The sequence below is a fragment of the Triturus cristatus genome, chromosome 9, assembly GCF_964204655.1.
Source record: "Triturus cristatus chromosome 9, aTriCri1.1, whole genome shotgun sequence".
NCBI classification, from domain to species: Eukaryota; Metazoa; Chordata; class Amphibia; order Caudata; family Salamandridae; genus Triturus; species Triturus cristatus.
The window spans coordinates 266,584,159-266,611,081 of record NC_140592.1 but is presented as its reverse complement, the minus strand read 5'-3'; the positions used below and the strand labels follow the sequence as shown (position 1 = coordinate 266,611,081).

The window sequence follows — 26,923 nt, the reverse complement described above, 5'->3', positions numbered from 1 at the left end:
AGTGGGTGAACGGAGGTGAGAGGCAGGTGAACCACAGAATTTTGGGGCTAGAAGGTACTTGATGCTGGGATAATCAAAAGTGATCCTGACTTTGAGATGAGCAGATGCTGGGTATAGGTTTTCAGGTCTGTATGATCATAATTAGGAAGGTTGCATCAGCATAATCCCTAGGACATGGTAGGGTGAGCGGCAACCTGGGCAGGGGGAACAAGATTCAATCTGGGGATGGCGGAGATAACCAGGAGCCTGGACAACTAAGAGGTTTTGGTACGTGGCCAAAACCTAGGGGTGCTAGCCAGGCCTGGATATGGCAGGCACCCAAGAGGAAGACTTGATGCCATGCTCTTGGTGCTGTGGGTTCCAGAGATAAGGCAGTAGAAGTGTGTGTATTTATGAAACACAGTACATTGTGCAATTATCACAATCTCCCGATAACAATTTAAATCGTGTACATTATTAAAATAAATACTGTCGCTATCACACCCTGGTGCCCTGGATCACAGCTTGCCATCTCATCAATAAAGACTGTCTGGCATGAGATGAAGCCAACACAAGATGCCACATAGTACAAAACTCTAGTTTTCAAAAATAAAATATCGCACTCGTGGCAGCGGGGAAATAAAATATTTAATTCAATGAATGCGAGAGTTCACTCATAAAACATATCTGGCAATAGACAAGAAGAACAAGGGCGCCCATCCAAAAACTCTTGTGAGTGAGACAAGAACCAGTCGTGAGGATAATTGTACAAAGGATCATTGAATCCACAACTCGGGCAAGCGAGGGTTTATGATGGTTTGAGTAGATCTGGCGAGAGTACAAAAACAAAGCCACTTCCTTACAGTTATTTGTAAACCTTCCAAGTTAAAAGAATAACTTGCCAGACCCAGAGCAAAAAAATAACAAGAGAAACAAAGTCATCCAAATAGCTTGTTCAGGGAGCAGTCGAAAGGAAAACTTAACTGGTTTGCAGAAGGTTTAGAACCATAACAAAACACATAATTTTGCTCTAACCTCAGACTCTCTTGCAGCAAATTATGATTCAGGGCAATGCCGCATTGACTCAAAAGGACAAACACAGCCTTGAAGACTAGACGCACCCAGATGTCTGATGGGTTCAGCCATGGCTCTTGAAAACCTGCATTTCCTTTAACACATCTGTCTGCCTGCCGTTCGACAGCCGGAGGAGCAATCTATCAGGTAGGAAATCACTAACGCATTAATGGCTACAGTTAACTGTAGACTATCTGCCATGCAGGAAGTTTCAATGACTTGAACAAGATGCTTCTGTCAATCACATGTGTGGATTGTGAACTATTACAATATGTTTATAATAAAGACCAAAGAAGGGCAGTGCTTTGCAGTGTGTAGTACATCAGCAGGTCTGATTAATTCACTGTGTATTTATCTTTGGAATGTTGGTAGTGTAGTTTAATGTAAGATGAGAGTACACTTTATTTGAAGTTCGAGAATATTTCATTTTTGCTTTAACGAGTTATACGAAAAAAATGTTTTCTTTTCTTCTGTGCTTTGTCAAAGTGGGCAGTTTTTGGTTACAACTGTGGCGCCGAGGACAACGTGGCTGATACTGATATCTCTGTTTAACATTTTTAACTTGTATTCATTCTTTAAATTGGATTTTTATTTTTTTTTTGCTTACGAAGCGTAAATACCTTTACTCTACAGCAGTAAGACATTTTGGTTACATGTCTTAATCCGATCGTGGGAATCAAAAATCTATGTGCTTGGAAACAGAGACCACCCTCCCACCCCCTACCCCACTCCACAGACAACTGGACTTCGGGAATAAACGAGGGCTGACACCATGAAATATTCATGATCAATGTATTCATTGATGTATGTGGTTTTTTTTTTTTAAAGACTGCGGCTGTCTCAACCTTGATTGCGGTACACAGAGTATATGTTGAGGTGAACACGTCTAAAGTTGAGAAATGATGAACGAGGTGTCAAACAAAGATGACCCAACACTGAATATGTTATAGTTAAATACAATTACAGGAGGGTGGACAAATGAAATGTGTTACAAGGCAGAGGGTCCCTCCCCTCATCATTGCATCGGTAATTCCAGTGCAGTAATTTCGTACCTGGTATTACGGATACTGTGGGCATTGGTAATTCCAGGATGCAAAATCATCATGCTATTATGATTAATCTATACGGAAAGGGGAATAAAAATGGAAATCAGTGTTTGTGTTCTAATGTTCACACAAAATTATTGAATTTCAGACCATTTACCAGAGACAGATCTTTCCATGTCTGGCCTGAAGAGTAGTGTTTGTCTCCTGAAACACCTGCAGTAATATCGCACGTGGTAAACCCATAGTCAGTATAATTGCACTAACTGTAATACCGATTTTTGTGGAAACTCCTTTTTCAGTGCATACTGTATTTAGTGCCACTCAGAATGAGAGCCTATTACTGTAAAGGTGCATACTGCTTAACTTTTAAATGCATCCTAATATAATAGTACCAATGTAAATGGTATTCTATAAAACAAGTAATTATGTATGAAAAAGTGCAATAAAAGAGGAAGTGTCATCTTAGGGTCGGTTTGATTTTTGGTACTATCGCGTGTAAACTGCTATGAATGAGCACAGTAAAGGCCCTGATTTTGAGTTAGGAATAAACATGAATGAAGATTCCAGGTGGCCACAATGACCATTTCTAGCCAGTATCTCTGCAGATATTTACTCCTATTATAAATTAACCCCTTGGAAATGGCAAATAACTCTGCAGGGACAAACGGCCTGACTCACAAAGGTAATGTACACTTCTGAGTAATTTACTCTTTGAAGTAAGTTTAGTACTTTTCAGTATGCACAAACTCCAAGTGAAAATCTACTGCATATGTGTAAGTTACATGTCTCCACCCCCTGTGTAAAGCAATTGGCTTACTCTTGTGTGTGTGGCATCTCTCCCTAAACACCTCCTTGGCCCTCCTAAAAAGCTTTTTCTCCTCACTAATTCCGACCCCTTTTGTAAGAAACTTTTTTCCAACCACTTCCCCCGTGTCACTTCCACATTTATCACTAAAATGTATTCTTACATGTGTAGAGACTGTGCAATCAGGTGGCGAACCCTGCACACATAAGTATAGGTAAGGGGTGCATAGTTTGTTAATAGCATTTTGTAGTACGTTTTGTAGTACTACAAAACGGACTTCAAAGTGAAGTTTGTGAATCAGACATGGACCGTATTCCCATTTTCAAGGGGTATAGCAAACATATTTACCACCTGCTATAAGCAGATGGTAAATGTATGAGGAGGTTCTGTCTGGGGTGGGGTTGAAGAGAGAGGAGTAGGAGGCAGAAGGGCAATACTAGTTCTGGGAGGTGCTCTCCCCTTGGAGTGAGAAAAAATGTCTAGGTGGAGCGGGGGGATTACCCACTGCACTGTAATCAGGGCCTAAGATGCTTGGGGCATCGGGAGACATAGAGTAGACAAATAGATTTGTCAGCTTAAGCACTGGGCACAGTATCCATATCTAGCTGTGGAAAGATTTGGTGCAATAATTTGGTTAGGGTGGAAGAAAATAAAGATGGTGGCTAAAAATGTACAATAAGCAATAATAAATCCAATGGATCTGCTTTTTAGTCAGAAGGATTTGCAAAAAGTACTGCTAAATCAGTTTACTTAAAAAAAAATAAAAAAGCCAGCTCTATGGGCTTTGCCAGTACCTGTTCTCATTTCAACACACCAAACACTGAATGACAGTGTGATGGGCAGTAGAGTTTGCTAAGACTATTTGTGAAGTTATTGTGGTGAAGAATGGTAGCGATATCTGTTTGATGAAGATGAGATGGCACACTTTCCACTTTCCCACAGGGAGGTGGGAGTGGTTTGTGCACAGGACACATTAATTCTATTTATTTTATGTGCATCCACATACGGGCCTGGGGCCATTGCTTTGGGTCTGTCTGGACAGGAAACTTCAGTTCCACTGCACCTTCCAGCTACCATCTTGCAACCCTTCTTGGCTTACGAGTCGGAGAAGAATATGCAAAAGGGCTGTTGGAATACACAACTTCTTCCTACAGCTTTGCAATAAAGATAGAACAGCAACTTCCAGCCAGTTTGACAAGGTGTCTTGAAACAACATAGCATAACATGTTTATTTGTAAAGTGCACAACCACCCAGAAGGCCTTTGCAGCTGAATAACAGATGTTTATTGTTACCCAACTCAATGGTACTCAAGAATCTCCAGAATCTGTCACCTCCACACCAGTGACAACAGAGAAACACTCTATGTTCCAGAGATGGGTATGCACCGATAACTCCCCTTACCATCTTCTGACCAGAAACATGGTAACTTCAACCAAGACTGCCAGGTAAAGATGTCTAGAGATGATTTCAAGGGAGCAAGCTCACCAGCTGTTCAGGAGGGACACTGGAGATGCCCTTGCACAAAGAAGGCACTGATCAGCAGGAGAGGAGATTGAACGAGTCAATGTATGATGAGCTGAAAACTGCTGCAGCCCCAGGAAGGACTTGCACTGTCCTATAAGGGTGAGACCCGGAGATAATGAAGTGTCACCACTCAGCTCTGTGCCCACACAGTGCGAGTGTATTGGGAAACCCGTTTTTACCCTAGTTCTGTTGTGAAGCCAAGCACCAAAAGTATCAAAGCGCTAGAAAAAGAAAGACCACAAGACTTGATGCTCATTGCTAAATGCAGGGAAAAGCACCTGGTTTGTTTGGGTAGTCAGTTTGTGATTGGGCCTGAGGTAGCATCCAAGCTGCAAATTCTGCTGTGCTGCAAGCACTGCCACTCCCCTGCAGCCTCCTCAACTGATACGGACTCCTTTTATCCAATTCCGTGCACCACCTCCACAAACGCCACTTGCGAACAAGTTGTTTTGGTGAGGGAAAAGACTCACCCTGTGGTTTTCATTGGTTGTGCTGTGCCGTCCTAAGAACAACCAAAGAATGCAGATGTTACCTGTTCTGTGGACGATCAAATGGATAACAAGGTACTGTGCAAAATGAGAGAATGGCAAAAAGGTGGACAAAAGCCCTTTTCCACAGGTAGGGGCTAATCACAAGGGCTAGCCTCATCAGGACATCATTCCCAAAAGATTCACAGATTGCCCAACACCCCTTCCCAGCAGAATTACAGAGCTTTTTTGGGGTTTTGCACCATGCATATCTTGAAGAGGTTGCCCCACAGAGAACCGCCTAAGTTTTATCCTCAGTAAATTTTGAACGTTTTTGAAGAACACTCAGAATATTTTTATACCTTCTGATATATAATGTATTGTATTACTTTGTGTCAGGTTGGGTAAAGTACTTCTTTTTCAAAGACTAAGCACTGGCTAGATATTGAGTTATCAACCTGTATTGGTTGGTTTGTTTAGTTCTTAGGTTCTGACCACACTACCTCATTATGTAAGCCTTCAAATGCCTGACTTTACTGCTGTGAGGGTCTAGTGATTAAGGGGTGGTCATCATGCTCAGTTTTAGACTTAATAGCAATGTCAGGACCCAGGATACCAGTGGTAAAGGGGTATGAATTTTACAATTCGAACCCAGTTTCTCCTGTCTACCCTTTCACTCCTAAAAAAGTTCTAATAGCTGGTGGCTGCAGTGAGGGTCACTATATTCTATTACCAACATTTGCTAATAGATAGAGGTTAATAAGTACAGTTTCCTCAAGCATACATATTATTGGCAGACTTCAAATAGGAAAATAAATCTGAGAAAACGGTTCCTCAATGTGTTGAATGAGATGTATTGGCATAGGGTGTGGAGGTCTCCAAAATCCAAAGATAGGGAGATCATTACGATTTCATGATGGACCACTGAAAGAAGGGGCCCTTACACTAAAGAAAGTTGCAGAAAATATAGGGGAGGTGGGCCGCTAATAGATCCTCCAGACGAGAGTGCTATGGACACAGCTTTCAGAGTTGCCATGTGCAGATGTCCCTTAGATTGTCCTCCATGGTGCCCCCTAGATTTCCTCAAGAGTTCCCCAAAACAGGATCCTCCACCCATCTCTAGGGTAGCCATGTCCATTGTTAAAGAGATTATTCTGGGAGGTATGATAGCTTTTGCTGAGACATTGAAACATAAGCTAGCACCTCAGAAAGTTAAGAAGCAGTGGAAGGACATGGTTAGGGAGAAACTCAGGCTAGACCAATAGCAAGAAGAGTAAAAATTAGGGGTTAGACATGAATGGGTCTGGGAAGAGAGAAAGATGTAAGAGAAGTGGCAGGAGGAAGACAGGGATAGGGTATTAAATAAGGAGAGGATGCCTCTGGGAAAATAGATCAGATTAGCAGAAGAAAAAAGGGTTTTTCAAAGGAATCCACCACTAAAGTACCAAAGGAGTTGTTACATATGTAGGTACCAGAGACTGATTTTCTAGGCTGTTTTCACAATTTCCACAATTTCAATGCAAGGTGCAAAGCCTGAATGATAAGTTCAAGGGAGTAACTCTAATGAGTTGTCTTCTTTTTCAAGAGACTGGGGTAATTGGAAACAAACATGAGGATTACAATCTAACATATGGGTATATGAAGGCTGTTCTGATTTAAGGGCTTGGGTTAGAGCTGGCCTGGGACTTGCAAAGGTTCCATGAGATCACAGAGATAGATGGAGTTCCCTTTGGTATTTGAATCCCTGATGTAGTGCCTGATTGGAATTAGTGGAGGAGAGGTATGGAAGCAAAGGACTATCAGTCCTTAAATCAACTGGTGACAGGAAAGCAACTCAGGGAGAATACACTAAACCACTCCGATAGTACTACTCCAACCTTACTGAAAATTAGTAAGATACGTTTGCTGTGTTGTCTGGCAAGTAGTAAGCAGCCAGAGTGCACAAGGGGCTTTAACAGCATAGTTCCAAGCCTAAAGGACAGAAGAGCAGTCTGAAGTCTTCGATACCAAAAAGGAATGTCCAGAATGGGTCCTAAGTGTCCCGGCCAGGTCAGAAGCTTAAATGGAACTGGCTTCCTAGTCAGAATGAGAAGGAAAAGGAAGAGAAAGAAACCTCTGTCCCCACCAAAGGTGGTAAATAGTTTTGGGGCTGCAAGGGATTGTCTTAAGGACCTCATGCCAGCTGCGACCTTATTAGGTAGTATGCTATCAGTGTGAATGGGTAAAGTGGCGACCAAGTGGCACTCAGCCTAGTCCCTGTGCACATCTGGGAAAGGGAATCAGATGCCCGACAGCACATTCAGACAAACACCATCGGGATTGTCAGTGAGGTGGGTGCCAATAGGAGAAACATCTGTACTCTAAGGGCTATTGGCACACATCAGACTATGCATGAGAGGAAGAGCTCAAACCTGAGGAGCTTCTTCCTAGTACCTTTGGCAAGATCTGGTAGCCAGTGAGGACAACATTTAGTACCCACCTGCCAGGGTTGAAGTAGAAGTCAACAGCAAGATGGGCATGTTCGACAGACGGGTGCAAGAGGTACAAGGTGCTGGGTGCCTGCTTTACAATTACCTGATTTTGCCCAAGAAGGTACAAGGGCCAGAAGCTTACCAGGCCTGGACAGTTTTAGCTGTGCTAACCAAAAACTCAAGCTGCATACGTGCCCCTGGAGGAGACTGTAGTTACTCCGAAAATGTAAGCAAGAGAAGTGAGTACTGTAGCGCAGACCAGGTCAGAGAGAAATCACAAGTACCAGGCTCATTATGGTGGCCTTCTAAAAGATATGTAGAGCTCCCTATGCCCCCTTCAAGGAGAATCATTTTGAATCTTTGGGGTTTATGCACAATGGGATCTTAAAAAGGTTGCCCCACCCGGAAATGTCTAGGCTCTGTCCCCAGAAAATGTTGAATGTTTTTGAAGAGCACTGTATAAGTGTCTACCTTATGACGCGTATTCTGCAAATGTTGAGTGCTTCTTCTTTTTTAAAGACTAAGCACTGGCTGAAGATTGAACAGTTATCGTACATTGGCTTGTTAAGTTCTCATACCCCATTCCACCTCCCTGAGTAAGCCTTTGACAGTTCGACTTCGCTACTCTAAGGATGTAATGCTAAATATGTGTACTTGGTGCTCAGATTTAGGCTCACTAGTAAGTTTAAGCTAGAGAACACCCTTGGTAAAAGGCTCTGTTTGTCACAATCTGAGTCTAGTAAACTCTGTCTGCCCTGGGACTCTTGAAAAAGTTCCTACACAGGGGTAGAGCGAAATGGTCACCTTGGGCCAGGGAGACATACAGTACATACCATATTTAACACAAATTCAGGAAGTCAAAGGAAAAGTGAGATACCAAGACAAGTAGAGGGTCAGTGGGGGAGAAGACACTAACAGGGAGACACTAACTTTGAGACTGTACTACAGTAAAATATATAATCTCTCTGAATAAACACCCTCCATAAATGACAGAACACGAAAAGGGATGCACACTGCAAACGTGCACCATACACCGTGTTATAATGTAATTTTCTGTGAGTGTGATATTTATAAAGAATCTGTACAATATCAGTTATTGTATCGTTCGTTAAAGAGTCTATCATGTGAAGTGTAGGTTCACTATGCTTTTCTAAGTCTGGCTGCAGATAGCTACAGCTGTCTATTTGTCCAGATTGACTGTTTCCAATGTATGTACAGTGAGCTATGGCTCACCGCTTGCTCCTGATTGGATGGCTTTGTTTGTGTATTTCAGTAGTGTCCTGTTTAATTCATTCCTATCATGTGCTAGTTCCACCTAGGAGCATTTCGGTCTCACAGTGTTCTGATTATTTGATTTGTATTCCTAGATTGCTTGCATTCAGGGAACAGTTGTTTCTTTCATTTTGTGCGCTCAATAGAAGTGCATGTGTTTTGCTTGCACTCTTCCTTCTCCCTCGCCCACGGAGCACTATGCGTTGCTTCTCTCCCTACTCCAGCTTGTCCATTACTTCCCCCTCCCCTCTCCATCAGCTCAGTTTTTTTAAGTAACCCCCCAATCCATGCTCTTTCAGTGCTCTTCTGCACCTCACTGCATGGCATCTCCTTTCCCCGCCTCTCTACCAATTTATTGCATTTTTAGGTCTCGCCTGACCCAGCGCATGCGCTGGTCTGGCGAGACTTATTGAGAGGGCTCCAAAAAGTGCTACCAGGCCAGCCTAGAGCTACAGTGCATGTGAGCGGGCGCGCGCGCCGCGCTTTACCGCAATTACTTTCACTTTTGCGGCCGCACGGCCGCTTTGATGTTTGATCGTGATCGCGATGTGATCACTTTCACTTTCGCGGCCGCACGGCCGCTTTGCATAGCCAATACGTCTCGCTCTTGGAACCTTATAAGTATTTAGTTATGCAACTGTTGCATGGCTTAACACTTATAAGGTCCCAAAGGCGAGACCTATTGGCTATGCCAATGCTTGTTGTCTTTACTTTTTGGCATCCGCCTAGCTGTCGGTGGCCACCCATCTTAAAATATTTTGTTAACCATTTCAAAATGAACTCCTTCAAATGTGCTTTTATGCACGTGCATGTTCACCTGGTACCCAGGATTGGTTTACATAATTTCAGCAAACCCATTCAAGGATGTCCTCAGCAGATGTGTACACATCACCGCAGCCGTCCTGGGGTTATGAATAGAGAGAGAACTAACAATGGGTGCTACTGTAGTGTATTTACCCTTCCAGTGCCCTGCCTTTGTTCCATGACCCTGTGTTTTCTGCCAGTGCTCTCTATCTGTGCTTCAGGTACCAGTCCATCCTACATTTCTGTTCTCTGGATTTCTGTGTAGACTTGTGATAATCTATGCTCCAGGTATGTGTCTTCACTGCAAGTATCTGCACTCCATCTCGGTGTTCAACCTGTTTGGCTCCAAGTATCTGCCTCTGCTACAGATGTCTGCCTGTTCCTCTGGAACAGGCCTTTGCTATAAGTATCGAGTTGTATTCCAAGTATTTGCCTTTTTCCAGCTGTCTTTGTGTGGTTCATGTATATCAAGGCGCCATCTTCTGCCTGCCATGGCACCGGTTCCGCCCTGGCCTTCCCAGTATCTGTGTATACTGAGTACTATTTGCTTGCACTATCTGCTATGTCCATGATCAGGGTGCTGAGTAACATATGTAAGTGCTGTACTATGTACTTTTCACATGTGCCTGGTGCTGTGTAGATGTTTTTGGTGCGTTTAGATGTACTATTTGCTATATCACGTGTTGTGAGTTCTGTGTGAATGTGTACGATGCTGTGCAGATCTACTTGGGGGTTGTAAAACTACTCTGTGTTTTATGATGTGTGCTGCATTTTGTGTACATGAGAAACAGGTACTGGGACTGAGTACATGTGTGCTTCCATGTAGATACGGTGGGTGCTATTTCTTATATCCTGGATTCTTTTTAGATGTGTTAGTTGCTGTCTAGATGTGCGGGGTGCTGTCAAGGTCTGTTATGTGCACTGTCTCTGCTGTTTTGTGCATTGTATGTGCTGGCCTTTAGCAAGCAGTGTTACCCATTTCATGAGTAACCTTTAGTCACGGAGTCTGTACATGAACCCCCATTCATCTGGTGTACAATAATCATAGAGCCTCTATTTATGTGTATGTGTATGGAAAGAGGGATCCTACATGTGAAGACATTTGACAAGCCTGGGATGAGGGACATCATGTAAAGCAGATATGGGGTACTTTCCAAGTGTACTACCTCCAGGCTTCCTCTAAGCATCACAGAGAAGAATGATGGGAAAAAAGAAACGCTACAAGCTTCATGAAACAAGGCAAACTTTTTCTTGAAAGGAATGCTTGCTTCCCAGACGTCTCTACTGCTTGAGGCCTGCCTTGCTCCCCAAATGACTACCCTACTGCTACCTGAGAGATTCCCTGCTGCGTGAGGACTACCTTGACCTCGAGAGGGCTGCCCTGATGCTTGAGGACTACCCTGCTCTCTGAGAAGGAAGACTGGGCCTGCTCCCATCATCCAAGGCTAAGCTGAGTGACTCCAAGAGTCAGTTGTCTGACCTCCAGTCTGAGCTACAAGGACACAACAAGCTTGAGAAAGCTCCCTACCACTGCATACCTGAGCTCTGCTGGCCTCTGCCGGAGTGAATTCCAAGAGGTGCCTCCCCAGGCCCGGGACCCTTGGCTGGCATCAGTTGATCATCCCTTGCGATGAAAGGAGAATTCCTGAATTTTTGTGTGATTCGCGACGACAAATGGGCCTGTTTGCGCCAAGACTCTGCCACCTGCAAGGACTGCCAACACGAAGCTCAGGTGAACTCGACTCTTTGCTTTATTGTGCATGCCAGCGCAACTGGCAAGGTGAGATCTGCACTTTATGCTACAGCTACCACAGCCCATGGTGACTGACAATGCAAAGCTCCAGCAGCACCCAACCAGATCTTGGTGCAAGAGAGACAACTGTCAGTGATATCAGGCCCCTCTCTTGGCAGGACAGTGATGACCATCTGCGATGCTCTCCCTGCTCTTCATGGCCTCCTGCACTGCAAACGGAACTCTTTACCCAGTAACCTTTTCAGCTAGACTAACCTAGTCCATGTATCCAGACCGCGCTCTATCGTGTTTTGCCTAAACTTCAGACTTTCTCCTGGTTTAGCATGACAGTGAGTGGTGCTTTATTCTTTTGCTATAGCTACTTACATTGTTTAAACGGAATATCTCCGGTTCTACTGATTGGATTTTTGTCATTCTGGTATAATTTTATTTAATAACCTTTTCTCTATGCTTCATAATTGGTGTGGGATTTTTCTTGTGTTGTTTTTTCACTTTATCACTGTTTGTGTGTTGCATACATTTCTAACACAATACCTCTAAGTTAAGCCTACTGCTTTTGTGTTAAGCTACCAGAGGGTAAAATTTAGTGACTTTTGTGGTTAACCTTGACAAGGATTGTGGTTGTTTTGCAGAAGGGTTTTCACCCCTTTAACCAATAATCCAGTTTCTTGCAGTAGAGCTTTGATAAACGTAAGGAAGGGTTTAGGGAAAAAAATACTGCTAACCCATATAACAGTAAAACCATTGATATTCACAAACTACACTTCTAAAGTTACTGCAGCCCTAGATGTGGTAGAACAGTAGTAAATGTACTCCATCTCAGGCTTGGAGTAAGTCAAGCACCACACTTTGTTAGTGCGTGCACCGCTACCGTGAGGATTTGTTGGGGCATCATGGCCTTGGGGACTTTGCATATGTATATATATTAAATCATTGTATTTAATTATTAAATAATTATTTTATCATGTTAAAATGTTATAATAAACATAATTTACAAGTTAAATTAAAGTAAGCTTTTAAACAGTTGTTAGAAAATGAAAAATAATTAAAATTAATTCACACATACCATTTTAACAAAATATAAAAGATATTAACACATACTAAATAAAAAAAGAAGTTGCCATGGGTAGTAATACTTTTTTATTTATTAAGAAACGTAATTTATAAATAAAAATATATATTTCCTTAATTAATTCAAACATATTTAATTTAATGAACTCATGTGCTCTAGGTTTACAATAAACATTTTTAAATTATTTACATTTATATTTTATATGTAATATTTTAAATATATTTTTAATGAAAAATAAACTTTAATATTTTCCCTTTTTTTCCCATAGGGAGACCTCCACCATGGTAATGGAGAACTCCATCTTTGTTGAAAAGTTACCAGTAGTAAATTTAAACTCATAAATCTTGATGTAGGAGGCTCCACAAAGGGCTAGAGATATGTAAGTCTACACATGTAAATCTACAATTGGAAATGGTGAATAGCAAAAAAGTGTAGATTTGCACCTTGGTGTCATAGTAGAAGTACATGTAAGTAGATCTACACTTGTAAATTTACCTTTGAGATTAGACTCATTGTGTTTTCCTAATTCCCTATTGTTAGAAAACCCCACTCCCACACCGGAAGGGTGGTAATGGGTCTTCCCAGACATACACTGTGGTAGCTTGGCTCGAGTGGTCAGGGATCAGGCACCGTGCTAAGCATACATCATACCCACACAATAACCATGCGTGCATCCGTTCCAAAAACGACACTACACCTTTTTATACTGAAAATATATCTCTTTATCTTCTTTTCTCTTAGTTGCTGATTAAATAAATAATAATACAATCACAATACACAAGGCTTTTCCTGTGGAAGGGTAAGTCAAATAAATAACATCTTAATGATTCAATAAATAAGGTAGATCATAAATAATCAAGGCATAAATATAAGTGCATTACATGAAAGGCAATTAAATATTATGAGGCAATAAATACTGCGAGACAATAAATACTGTGCGACAATAAATACTGTGAAACAATAAATACTGTGAGGCAATAAATACTGTGAGTTAATAAATAGGATAAATACAATAAATACAGTGCTCTCAATAAATAATAAAAGCCAACAGTGACACTTGAAAATCAGTTCACATTCCTGAGGTACTATGGGATGATTTGACCCAATCCCAGCTTGTAGAGATTTGGATGGCCTGAGGGGTGTACTACTTGGCTTGGACAAGGCTGAGGCCTAAACTGAGGTAGATCAAGGGGGAATCTAGAGATCTGGCTCTCCCACACTACACTACCCCTCTGTATTAGTCTCATCTCACCCCTGGCACTATCAAGCTGGTTCTAGCACCTCTCTAGCCCCTAGGATGGTCTCTTAGGGCTCCACAGGGCCTTAGGCGCCCTCTATTCCACTTACTGCCCTTTTTATGAAGTTCCGACGCCGCTGGAGTCGTGTCGACGCCGTGAGGCGGTTCCGGTTCGATGTCGGCGGCCTCGGCTCAATGACAGTTCTTGTCGACGCCGGTAGGCGGTTCCGGTTCGATGTCGGCGGCCTCGGCTCGATGTCGACCTCCGGTTCGATGACGTCGGGCAGTCTTGGCTCGATGTCGACTTCGGGCGGCTCCGGTTCGATGACGTCGGTCGGCCTCGGCTCAATGTCGACTTCCGGCGGCTCCGGAGTGCGATCTCCACTCCCGACCTCCGGTGCTTCTCTCCTCGGGTTCCGGCGACTCCGGAGTGCGACCTCCACTCCCGACCTCCGGCACGATTCTCTTCAGGTTCCGGCGACTCCGGAGTGCGATCTCCACTCCCGACCTCCGGCACGCTTCACCTCGGTCTCCGGCGACTCCGGAGGGCGGACTTCACTCCCCCGTCGACGCCGCTCACTCGACCTCGGGTGACTTCCTCCTCGACCTCTGGTACTCTCCACGACCTCCGTCGGCGCCCTCTCTCGACCTCTGGCGGCTCCGGGTACGACGTCTGCTTTCCAGTCAGCGCCGCTTCTCCACCTCGGGCTCCAGGTCTCCAGGCTTCACGACGTTGGACTTCAAGAAGTTACCAGTAACCAGGTCAGGAACTTGCTATTCTTTACTTTTAAGGCCTGTTCCTGCTGTCCAGGCCCTTAAGATAGTTTTCTCTTGCTTTCTCCCACACAGGGCTTCAGGCTGGGCTCAGTCAGTAGGGACTAGTATCAAGGGTGGGTTTATGGACCCCACTCCAGGCACAGGTTTCCACCCCTGCTGCCTCACTCCTTCCTCCTTCAGGTTTCTGCTCCTCTCTCTTCACCAGTCAGGTGCCAACTGCCAGCTCCAACTGTCAACTCTGACTTAGCTTCCCAACATTCTAAACCGCCTCCAACTGTCACAGGGTTCCAGAATGTTGCAGAAGGTTCTAGTAGGTTCCAGTGATGTCACAGGTGACAATGGGTGGCCTCCATTGTGTGCTCCAGGCCCTCAGACAGAAGTTCCAGGGGTAGATAAAATGGCTCCCTGAATCTGCATCAATACTAAAAAGTCTGGTGGTTCCCAAAAAGGAAAACATACTAACAGGGTTTGAGGCAAAAGTGGGACAAAATAAATAATGATGAGGAGGGACCACCCAAAGGGCTGACAGGTCTAACACGCGTCCCCCCCAGCTGCAAGTGGGGAGAGCTACCCAACCCCTGGGGAGTTCTCATCACTAAGGCGGAAATACCTTGAGAGACCGTCTGCATTGGCGTGGTCCACTCCAGGCCGATGTTCCACCTGAAAGTCCATTCCCTGTAGGGAGATAGACCACCTCAACAACTTGGGATTCTCCCCCTTCATCTGCATCAGCCAACGAAGGGGTCTGTGGTCGGTCTGAACTAGGAAGTGCGAGCCAAACAGGTATGGCCGCAACTTCTTCAGAGCCCATACCACGGCAAAGGCTTCACGCTCTATTACACTCCACTTCTGTTCCCTGGGAAGTAGTCTCCGGGATAGGAAGACCACGGGTTGATCCAGACCCTCTTCATTGAGTTGCGATAACACTGCCCCAATGCCATGTTCTGATGTATCTGTCTGGACAATGAACTTCTTGGAAAAGTCTGGGGCCCGTAGGACCGGGGCCTCGCACATGGCTTGCTTCAGCTTCACGAAGGCCTGCTGACAAGCCTCCGTCCAGACTACCCGTCGAGGTTGTTTCTTGGACGTGAGCTCCGTGAGGGGGGCTACAATGGTTCCGTACCCCTTCACGAAGCGGCGGTAGTATCCCGTGAGGCCCAGAAAAGCTCGGACCTCAGTCTGTGTCTTGGGGGGTTCCCAGGCCATGATGGCCTCGATCTTCGCCTGGAGGGGTTGCACCGCTCCCCTACCCACCAAGTGTCCAAGGTACACTACCGACCCCTGCCCGATCTGGCACTTGCTGGCCTTGATCGTTAACCCAGCTTGTCTCAGGGCCTGGAGAACAGCTTGCAGGTGACGCAAGTGATCCTCCCAGCTGTTACTGAAGACGGCTATGTCATCCAGATAAGCAGCAGAGAAACTCTCCATTCCGGTGAGGATCTGGTTTACCAGGCGCTGAAACGTGGCAGGTGCGTTCTTGAGCCCAAAGGGCATCACACAGAACTGGTAGTGGCCATTGGGCGTGGAGAAGGCTGACCTTTCCCTTGCTCCATCGGTCAAAGAGATCTGCCAGTACCCAGAAGTAAGGTCAAAGGTACTTAGATATTGGGCAGCTCCCAGCCGGTCAATCAATTCATCCGCCCTAGGGATCGGATGAGCATCAGTTTTGGTTACTGAATTCAGTCCCCGGTAGTCCACACAGAACCTCAGTTCCGGTTGGGCACCCGGTGGTGCAGCTTTTGGTACTAACACCACCGGACTGGACCAGGGGCTGCTGGAAGGTTCGATCACTCCTAGCTCCAGCATCTTAGTGACTTCACTGTTAATGCTGGCCTTCACCTTGTCTGACATCCGGTAGATCTTGGACTTCACAGGTGGGCTGTCTCCTGTGTCCACGTCATGGACGCACAGGTGAGTCCTACCCGGAACAAGGGAGAACAACGAAGAGTACTGTCCCAGGACCTGGCGGCAGTCCTCCTGCTGTTCAGGAGTTAGAGATGGGGAGAGAATCACTCCCTCCACCGACCCATCCTTCTCTTGAGACGCAAACAAATCGGGGAGAGGCTCGCTTTCCGCGTCCTCTGCTCCGTCAGTCACCATCATCAAAATGACTTCAGGCCTCTCGTGGTGGGGTTTGAGGCGGTTGGCATGCAGCACCCGTAGGGGCTGACGAGGGGTTTTAAGATCCACCAAGTAGGTAGCCTTACCCTTCTTCTCCAATACCTCAAAGGGTCCTGACCAGCGATCCTGGAGGGCGCTAAGCTCTCCTGGTTCGATCACCCACACCTTCTGGCCAGGCTCCAATTCCACCGGGTGAGCGTTGTGGTCATACCACGCCTTCATTACGGCTTGGCTGGCCTCCAAGTTGTCAGAAGCTTGCTTCCACAACTTAGCCATTTGGGTTCGGAAGGCCAGCATGTAGCTCACCACGTCCTGGGGAAGCTTTCTGGGAGTTCTTTCCCATCCGTCTCTCACCAGGCTGAGAGGTCCACGCACAGGGTGCCCATACAAAAGCTCGAAGGGGCTGAAGCCCACTCCCTTCTGTGGCACTTCCCTGTAGGAGAACAATAGACAGGGTAGGAGGACGTCCCATTTCCTCCGCAGGCTTTCAGGCAGACTTCTGATCATGACTTTCAAGGTTTTGTTAAACCTCTCCACCAGACCATTGGTCTGGGGGTGGTAAGGAGTTGTGAACCGGTAGGTCACTCCACACTCCTTCCACATGGCCCGCATGTATGCTGACATGAAGTTGGACCCCCTGTCGGACACAACTTCCTTGGGAAAACCCACTCAGGTAAAGATTCCCATCAGGGCCCTAGCCACAACAGGTGCTGTAATGGTCCTTAGAGGTATAGCCTCTGGGTACCGTGTGGCATGATCCACCAAAACCAGGATAAACCTGTGACCAGCTGTAGTAGGCGGATCTAATGGACCCACAATGTCGATGCCCACCCTTTCAAAGGGGGTGCTAACGACAGGAAGTGGTTCCAGGGGAGCTTTCAGCTTCACCCCTGTTTTCCCACTGGCTTGGCAAGACACACATGTCCGGCAGTAGGTGTCAGACGACACTTTCATCTGAGGCCAATAAAAGTGTGGGACAAGACGGGCGAAGGTCTTGTCTTGCCCCAGGTGTCCTGCCAATGGGATCTCGTGAGCCAACTCCAGAAGGAAGGCTCGATAACGTTGAGGGACTACCAAGGCTCGTGACGATCCATGTAGGGGTGCCTTGGGTTCACTGTAGAGGAGGCCATCCTCCCAGTAAACACTGTAGTTCCCTTCAACGTTCCCTGCTGCCTGGGCTTCGGCCTGTCGCCTCAGTCCCTCAAGGGTAGGGCACTCCTCCTGGCCCTGGCAGAATTCCTCCCTGGTCGGGCCTCCCTCCACGTGCCACTCGGCCGGGATGGGGAGGTCCTCCAGTTTGGTGACATCCCCCACCGCAGACTCCTGGTCCACCACCTCCGGTGGCCTATCCGTCCTACGGGGTGCGGAAGCCGAGGCAGGCTCCTCCTGTCCTCGGTTCTTCCCTTGATCGGCAGCTGGCTGGGCCTTTGTTCCAGGCTCCAGCCTGAACGAACTCCCTCTCCGGGTAGTCGCGGACCCTGTGCTCACACAGGCCCAGACAGGTGTACCCTGCATCTCAGTGTGAGTCCGGTATTCCACCTCTTTCCAAGCATTGTGCTCCATGTCATTCCCTAGCAGACAATCGACTGGCACGGCAGGGCTTACGGCAACTCGAAGTGAACCTGCAACCCCTTCCCATTCAAAGGGAACCTCGGCCACCGGATAGTGGCCCATTCTTCCGTCAGCCATCGCGGCAGGGTGGAGTACATCGGGAATCACCTACTCTGGAGACACCAGTTGGCTACGCACCATAGTCATACTGGCTCCTGTGTCTCTCAGAGCCTCCCCCCTTTGGCCGTTGATGGTGACCCACTGCCCATACTTTATAGTATTTGCGGGCACCTGGATCTTAGGAACCATCTCCCGTTCTCCCAGGGACACTAAAGTGACACCCGCCCACTCCCTTCCCTTAATTAAAGGCATCTCCTCCCCGAGCACAACACTAGCTACTCCGGGGGCCTTTCCTCCAATGGGAGGGGGTGGTCGTTTTGGGCACCTCGCATCTCCCTTATAGTGTCCAACGCCACCGCACTCGAAGCAATGGACAACCCTTGGCTGCTGACTCTGGCCAGGATTAGGGTTTCGGGGTGGGTTAGCCCTAGGGGTGAATCCTGTTCCCTTACCTTGGAAATTATTTTGGGGGCCTTTGGAGAACTCCTTTTTCTTTTCCCCTCCCTCTTTCTTCTGGGGGGCGCCCTGTCCGGCCTTTTGAGTATCCCCTCCAGTCCCCCTTGTGGACACCCGGGTACTAGCCCAAATGTCCGCCTCCTCAGCAAGCTTCCGGGGATTGGTCAGCTTGCTATCCACCAGGTGTTGATGCAGTTCAGGGAAACATTTTTCGAGCAGGTGTTCCTTCAATACTAAATCAAACAACCCCTCGTAGTTCCTCACTTCACTGCCCTGAATCCAACCCTCTAATGCCTTCTTTGCATAATCCAGGAAGTCCACCCAATTCTGTGTACCCAGTTTGTGGCTACCCCGGAACTTCTGTCTGTATTTCTCGGGTGTTAGTCCAAACTTTCGTATGAGCGCCACTTTCATGGTGGGGTAGTGGGTCTGCTCATCCTGCTCTAGGGCCAATAATGCATCCGTACCAGCTGGAGGCATGTACCTGTACAATCCCCCTCCCCAGTACTTCTCTGGAACCCCATGGGCCCTTAATGAGACCTCATAGGCCGCTAGCCACTTGGCAATATCGTCGCCCACACCATAGCTAGCCACTAGGTCCTTCGGCAAATAGGGTTTGGGTTCCCTGGTGAACTCTCTTTCTTCGCTGCCACCATTAGGAATAGGGTGTGCCCCGGCTCGTAGGATCTGAAGATCTATCTCTTTCAGCCTTAGCTCATGAGCCATGCTCTGTTCCTCCTTCTCTTTCTCCAGCCTTGCTAAGTCCCATGTGAGCTGTCTTTTCTCCCTCCGGTCTGTTAACTCCACTTCAGACAAGCCACAGCTAGAGGCACTGCTGCCCTTCCTAGAAAGTGTCCTGGGCCCCGCTAACAGGTTCCCCACCTCAGGTTGGTACAAACCAGCTCCCTCACTGTCGGGCTCTCTATCCCTGTCCTCCTCCTCAGCCTTGCTTTCTCGTCGTGCCTCCCCCAAAGCCCTTAAGCTGGTTTGGAGTGCACCCTTCTTTGCTCCTGGGGGACAATACACCCCCTCCCGCTGACAAAACTCCCTGAGTTGGGCCACAGTATAGGTTTCCAGGTCTTCTAGCACAAACTCCATTTTGCCCACTCAGGTCAGAGGACAGTTATTTGCAGAAGCTATGCAGGGGGGTACCTTATATAATACCTCCTCCCACCACCAGAGTAAATTTGGAAAAAACAAAAACTCACAATTAGGAAGGCCGCTTTGAGAAAACTCCCGGTGTAGGCCTATGGACTACCCACAGTTATTGTCGAGTATACGTAGGCACAGCTCTATCCCACCACTGAACACCAATTATGTTAGAAAACCCCACTCCCACACCGGAAGGGTGGTAGTGGGTCTTCCCAGACATACACTGTGGTAGCTTGGCTCGAGTGGTCAGGGATCAGGCACCGTGCTAAGCATACGTCATACCCACACAATAACCAGGCGTGCATCCGTTCCAAAAACGACACTACACCTTAAAAATTATACTGAAAATATATCTCTATCTTCTTTTCTCTTAGTTGCTGATTAAATAAATAATAATACAATCACAATACACAAGGCTTTTCCTGTGGAAGGGTAAGTCAAATAAATAACATCTTAACGATTCAATAAATAAGGTAGATCATAAATAATCAAGGCATAAATATAAGTGCATTACATGAAAGGCAATTAAATATTATGAGGCAATAAATACTGCGAGACAATAAATACTGTGCGACAATAAATACTGTGAAACAATAAATACTGTGAGGCAATAAATACTGTGAGGTAATAAATAGGATAAATACAATAAATACAGTGCTCTCAATAAATAATAAAAGCCAACAGTGACACTTGAAAATCAGTTCACATTCCTGAGGTACTATGGGATGATTTGACCCAATCCCAGCTTGTAGAGATTTGGATGGCCTGAGGGGTGTACTACTTGGCTTGGACAAGGCTGAGGCCTAAACTGAGGTAGATCAAGGGGGAATCTAGAGATCTGGCTCTCCCACACTACACTACCCCTCTGTATTAGTCTCAGCTCACCCCTGGCACTATCAAGCTGGTTCTAGCACCTCTCTAGCCCCTAGGATGGTCTCTTAGGGCTCCACAGGGCCTTAGGCGCCCTCTATTCCACTTACTGCCCTTTTTATGAAGTTCCGACGCCGCTGGAGTCGTGTCGACGCCGTGAGGCGGTTCCGGTTCGATGTCGGCGGCCTCGGCTCAATGACAGTTCTTGTCGACGCCGGTAGGCGGTTCCGGTTCGATGTCGGAGGCCTCGGCTCGATGTCGACCTCCGGTTCGATGACGTCGGGCAGTCTTGGCTCGATGTCGACTTCGGGCGGCTCCGGTTCGATGACGTCGGGCGGCCTCGGCTCAATGTCGACTTCCGGCGGCTCCGGAGTGCGATCTCCACTCCCGACCTCCGGTGCTCCTCTCCTCGGGTTCCGGCGACTCCGGAGTGCGACCTCCACTCCCGACCTCCGGCACGATTCTCTTCAGGTTCCAGCGACTCTGGAGTGTGATCTCCACTCCCGACCTCCGGCACGCTTCACCTCGGTCTCCGGCGACTCCGGAGGGCGGACTTCACTCCCCCGTCGACGCCGCTCACTCGACCTCGGGTGACTTCCTCCTCGACCTCTGGTACTCTCCACGACCTCCGTCGGCGCCCTCTCTCGACCTCTGGCGGCTCCGGGTACGACGTCTGCTTTCCAGTCAGCGCCACTTCTCCACCTCGGGCTCCAGGTCTCCAGGCTTCACGACGTTGGACTTCAAGAAGTTACCAGTAACCACGTCAGGAACTTGCTATGCTTTACTTTTAAGGCCTGTTCCTGCTGTCCAGGTCCTTAAGATAGTTTTCTCTTGCTTTCTCCCACACAGGGCTCCAGGCTGGGCTCAGTCAGTAGGGACTAGTATCAAGGGTGGGTTTATGGACCCCACTCCAGGCACAAGTTTCCACCCCTGCTGCCTCACTCCTTCCTCCTTCAGGTTTCTGCTCCTCTCTCTTCACCAGTCAGGTGCCAACTGCCAGCTCCAACTGTCAACTCTGACTTAGCTTCCCAACATTCTAAACCGCCTCCAACTGTCACAGGGTTCCAGAATGTTGCAGAAGGTTCTAGTAGGTTCCAGTGATGTCACAGGTGACAATGGGTGGCCTCCATTTTGTGCTCCAGGCCCTCAGACAGAAGTTCCAGGGGTAGATAAAATGGCTCCCTGAATCTGCATCAATACTAAAAAGTCTGGTGGTTCCCAAAAAGGAAAAAATACTAACAGGGTTTGAGGCAAAAGTGGGACAAAATAAATAATGATGAGGAGGGACCACCCAAAGGGCTGACAGGTCTAACACCTATGATATATAACACTGTGAATTGCAGAGGCGAATGTTTTACTGAACACATCTTTACTTTCTATCACTAACCACAGTATTAAACATTTGTGTTATTGGCCATGCTCAGCTGCCACAACTATTAAAGCATGCCAACTGTGATATACTGAGTTACAACGAAGCAAATGAATATCAGCCCTTATCAGCTTCTATGAATTATGTATTTATTCATGTGACAAGGCTGCATTTAAAATGGAATTACCTCAGACCAAGACAAAAAAATTCTTGGAATTGTAGAGGTAAAAGTGAAAATTTCTCACAAAATAAGACGCATACATATAACTTATGTTTACTCCTAAACACAGATACTGGGGATAAAGGAATGGAAGGGGGTTAGTTTACTGAATACTCTATTTCTCCTTTTCTTAATTTTACTAACAGGAAACAAGGCTCTGAATACAGACAAAAATATCACTTTGAAGTAAAAGAGCAAGTTATTGCCACAGGCATGGGACATCCAACCACATTCACTGTGAAAAGAATGCTGCTGGTTTCAGTCAGAACACTACTTTCTGATTTGTCATCTAAATGATTTGAAAATGTAGGAGTTCAGGCAAGTGGCTGGCTTTGTGGTGGGTAGAGAATCTACAGGGATGGTGGGTGTCCCCCTCACATACAACGTTCATGTTATTATTATAGTACCATGTCATTCTCAGCAAGGTCTGTTGTCAGCCAGCTTGAGTGCTGTTCCAGCTGCTATGCCAGCAGGAGCAAGTGGTCTGACACGTGGATATTGCATGCCACATTGACACACAATAAGCACATTTTCAAAGGCTGTGTTGTCAAGCAGCCATATAGAGTCTTTCTGAGAGCTTGAAGAAGTATGGGAACATCATATGTTCATGGAAGCAAAGAGCAGAGCAATGAGCAGAGCAGCGTGCACACTAGGAGTGCACACTAAGCACATTGCCGTGGTGTGAGGTCTTTCATACACTCAAGGGAACTGCATTTGAGTTGGCACGACCAAAAATGTTGAATCAAAACCTCCTTGATTTCTATATAATGCATGTTGCCACAATCATCTGGTTACACACATCACTGTAAAAAAAGGTGTTACTACTTTTCAGAGAAATTGTACTCGTGTTAACTATACTGAAATGACTAAAAGCTCAGTTGCACCATTGGTATTTGAATTAGCTAGCCAAAGGTTGCACACCAACTAGTAAATCAAGCGCCTCAACTCATAGATCGGTGCTACATCCTCCTGACTTACATCTCCCTATGAATCAAAGCTCCTCATTCAGCCCCGGAGTTTGTCTTTCCTTTGTATCACATCTGCTCTTTTACAACCTATGTGTTCAATGAAGCTACAGCATTTCCTCGACTGGCCCTTTTTAAGGCAGTTGCTGCAGTAGAACGCAATTGAGTGCTGGTGAAAAAGACTTCCTCCTTCATATATTGATTAATTTGAGTGTTTTATAGACCACTTCAATATTACTTTGCATCCACTTGAGACCCTTAGCCCTGTAGATAAACAATGAGATAGAGGAATTTCTACTCAAGTAGTGGACCTCTTTTCAATTGGACTAACCTGGCAGATTGAAGCACTATTTAGAAGGAGTGCTATATTAAACAGTCCCTGCACTCGAATCTGATTGGCTGCCAACACTTCAAACCAGGAAGTGTTGGCAGCCATCTTGGGACTCAGCTTAAGCTGAGTCCCACAAAAAACATAAAAAAACAAAAACAAAAAAGTAGGGTAGGAATACCCTGATCCCCTAGGCCTCTTAGGGGGGCCCAGAGGTACCCTGCCAGGCCCCAAAATGTTTTTAAAAAAAACAAATTTCAGCGGGGCTGTGCAGTAGCCGTGGCTACCTCTGGAAAAAAGTGCTTCTTTTCTAATAAACCCCGAATGGGCAAGGTCCTGGGGACAAGTAAAGGAGGGGGGACCGCTCCTGGGGCTTATAAATGCCCCGGGGCCCACCACCTCCCTGAGGCTTATGTGAAAATGAAGGGGGGGCACTCGGACCACCCCGGACTCTGGGGACAACCGCCTCCCTGGGGCCTCAAAGCACAAGCATTTGCAATGCAATAGGTCTTGCATTTATAAGAGTTTGAGCTATTGGCATTGTAAAATTACAATGCCTTTTATTTATGTTTTGGTTTTAAAACAAATAAAAGGCATTGTCATTTACAATGTCAGTAGCATAAACTCGCATAAAAGCAGTGTGTGGAGTGCAGCAGTGTGCGGCGTGCAGCAGTGTGCGGCGTGCAGCAGTGTGAGGCGTGCAGCAGTGTGCGGCGTGTAGCAGTGTGTGGTGTGCAGCAGTGTGTGATGTGCAGCAGTGTGTGGCATGCAGCAGTCTTTCGTGTAGCAGTGTGAGGCATGCAGCACTGTGTGGCGTGCAGCGGCGTGCAGCAGTGTGCGGCGTGCAGCAGTGTGCGGCGTGCAGCCCTGTAGTGCGGCATGCAGCAGTGAGTAATGCAGCAGTGTGCAGCAGTCTGTGGCGTGCAGCAGTGTGTGCCGTGCCGCAGTGTGTGGCATGCAGCAGTGTTTCGTGTAGCAGTGTGCGGCGTGCAGCAGTGTGTGGCGTGCAGCAGTGTGTGGCGTGCAGCAGTGTGCGGCGTGCAGCAGTGTGCTGCGTGCAGCAGTGTGGGGCGTGCAGCAGTGTGTGGCATGCAGCGGCATGCAGCAGTGTGTGGCGTGCAGCCGTATTCGGCATGCAGCTGTGTGCAGCGTGCAGCAGTGTGCAGCGTGCAGCAGTGTGAGGTGTGCAGCAGTGTGAGGCATGCAGCAGTGTGTGGCGTGCAGCAGTGTGTAGCGTGCAGCAGTGTGTGGCAGGCAGCCGTGTGAGGCGTGCAGCAGTGTGAGGCATGCAGCAGTGTTTCGTGTAGCAGTGTGTGGCATGCAGCAGTAAGTGGCATGCAGCAGTGAGTGGCGTGCAGCAGTGTGTGGCGTGCAGCAGTGTGTGGCGTGCAGCAGTGTGTGGCGTGCAGCAGTGTGTAATGCAACAGTGTGGCAGCAGTGTGTGGTGTGCGGTAGTGTGCGGCGTGCAGCAGTGTACGGCGTGCAGCAGTGTACGGCGTGCAGCAGTGTGTGGCATGCAGCAGTGTTTCGTGTAGCAGTGTGAGGCATGCAGCACTGTGGTGTGCAGCGGCGTGCAGCAGTGTGCGGCGTGCAGCAGTGTGCTGCATGCAGCAGTGTCGTGCAGCATGCAGCAGTGAGTAATGCAGCAGTGTGCAGCAGTGTGTGGCGTGCAGCAGTGTGCGGCGTGCAGCAATGTGTGCTGTGCATCAGTGTGTGGCGTGCAGCAGTGTTTCGTGTAGCATTGTGCGGCGTGCAGCAGTGTGTGGCGTGCAGCTGTGTGTGGCGTGCAGCAGTGTGTGGCGTGCAGCAGTGTGTGGCGTGTAGCAGTGTGCGGCGTGCAGCAGTGTGTGGTGCGCAGCAGTGTGAGGCGTGCAGCAGTGTGTGGTGTGCAGCAGTGTGTGGCGTGCAGCAGTGTGTGGCGTGCAGCAGTGTGAGGCATGCAGCAGTGTTTTGTGTAGCAGTGTGAGGGATGCAGCAGTGTGCGGCGTGCAGCAATGTGCGGCGTGCAGAAGTGTGTAATGCAGCCGTGTGCGCAGCAGTGTGTGGCGTGCAGTAGTGTGCGGCGTGCAGCAGTGTGAGGCGTGCAGCAGTGTGCGTCGTGCAGCAGTGTGCGGCGTGCAGCAGTGTGTGGCGTGCAGCAGTGTGTGGCGTGCAGCAGTGTGCGGCGTGCAGCAGTGTTTCGTGTAGCAGTGTGCGGCATGCAGCAGTGTGTGGCGTGCAGCAGTGTGCTGCGTGCAGCAGTGTGGGGCGTGCAGCAGTGTGTGGCATGCAGCAGCATGCAGCAGTGTGTGGCGTGCAGCAGTATTCGGCATGCAGCTGTGTGCGGCGTGCAGCAGTGTGAGGTGTGCAGCAGTGTGAGGCATGCAGCAGTGTGTGGCGTGCAGCAGTGTGTAGCGTGCAGCAGTGTGTGGCATGCAGCCATGTGAGGCGTGCAGCAGTGTGAGGCATGCAGCAGTGTTTCGTGTAGCAGTGTGTGGCATGCAGCAGTGTGTGGCGTGCAGCAGTGTGCGGCGTGCAGCAGTGTGTGGCGTGCAGCAGTGTGTAATGCAACAGTGTGGCAGCAGTGTGTGTTGTGCGGTAGTGTGCGGCGTGCAGCAGTGTACGGCGTGCAGCAGTGTCGTGCAGCATGCAGTAGTGAGTAATGCAGCAGTGTGTGGTGTGCAGCAGTGTGCGGCGCGCAGCAGTGTGTGCCGTGCAGCAGTGTGTGGCGTGCAGAAGTGTTTCGTGTAGTATTGTGCGGCGTGTAGCAGTGTGCAGCGTGCAGCAGTGTGCGGCATGCTGCAGTGTGCGGCATGCAGCAGTGTGCTGTGTGCAGCAGTGTGTGGCGTGCAGCAGTGTGCGGCGTGCAGTAGTGTGCGGCTCAGTAGTGTGCAGCGTGCAGCAGTGTGCGGCGTGCAGCAGCGTGCGGCGTGCAGCAGTGTGAGGCGTGCAGCAGTGTGTGGCATGCAGCAGTGTGTGGCATGCAGCAGTGTGTGGCATGCAGCAATGTGAGGTGTGCAGCAGTGTGAGGCGTGCAGCAGTGTGAGGCGTGCAGCAGTGTTTTGTGTAGCAGTGTGAGGCGTGCAGCAGTGTGTGGCATGCAGCAGTGTGCGGCGTGCAGCAGTGTGTAATGCAGCAGTGTGCGCAGCAGTGTGTGGCGTGCGGTAGTGTGCGGCGTGCAGCAGTGTGAGGCGTGCAGCAGTGCGAGGCGTGCAGCAGTGTGTGGCGTGCAGCAGTGTGTGGCGTGCAGCAGTGTGCGGCGTGCAGCAGTGTTTCGTGTAGCAGTGTGAGGCATGCAGCACTGTGTGGCATGCAGCGGCGTGCAGCAGTGTGCGGCGTGCAGCAGTGTGCTGCATGCAGCAGTGTCGTGCTGCGTGCAGCAGTGAGTAATGCAGCAGTGTGCAGCAGTTTGTGGCGTGCAGCAGTGTGCAGCGTGCAGCAGTGTGTGGCATGCAGCAGCGTGTGGCATGCAGGAGTGTGTGGCGTGCAGCAGTGTGCGGCGTGCAGCAG

At 48.1% G+C, this 26,923-nt stretch overlaps 1 protein-coding gene across 1 annotated transcript in view; it reads left to right on the top strand.

The window, feature by feature from the left end:
* The first annotated feature begins 879 nt into the window (after positions 1 to 879).
* The window catches only part of OMD (osteomodulin), an 81,642-nt gene continuing 55,598 nt past the window's right edge, over positions 880 to 26,923 (top strand). The window contains exon 1 of the mRNA XM_085624885.1: positions 880 to 1,200. The gene's annotated coding sequence lies outside the window, so the exon portion shown is untranslated. The remainder of the gene's footprint in view (positions 1,201 to 26,923) is intronic.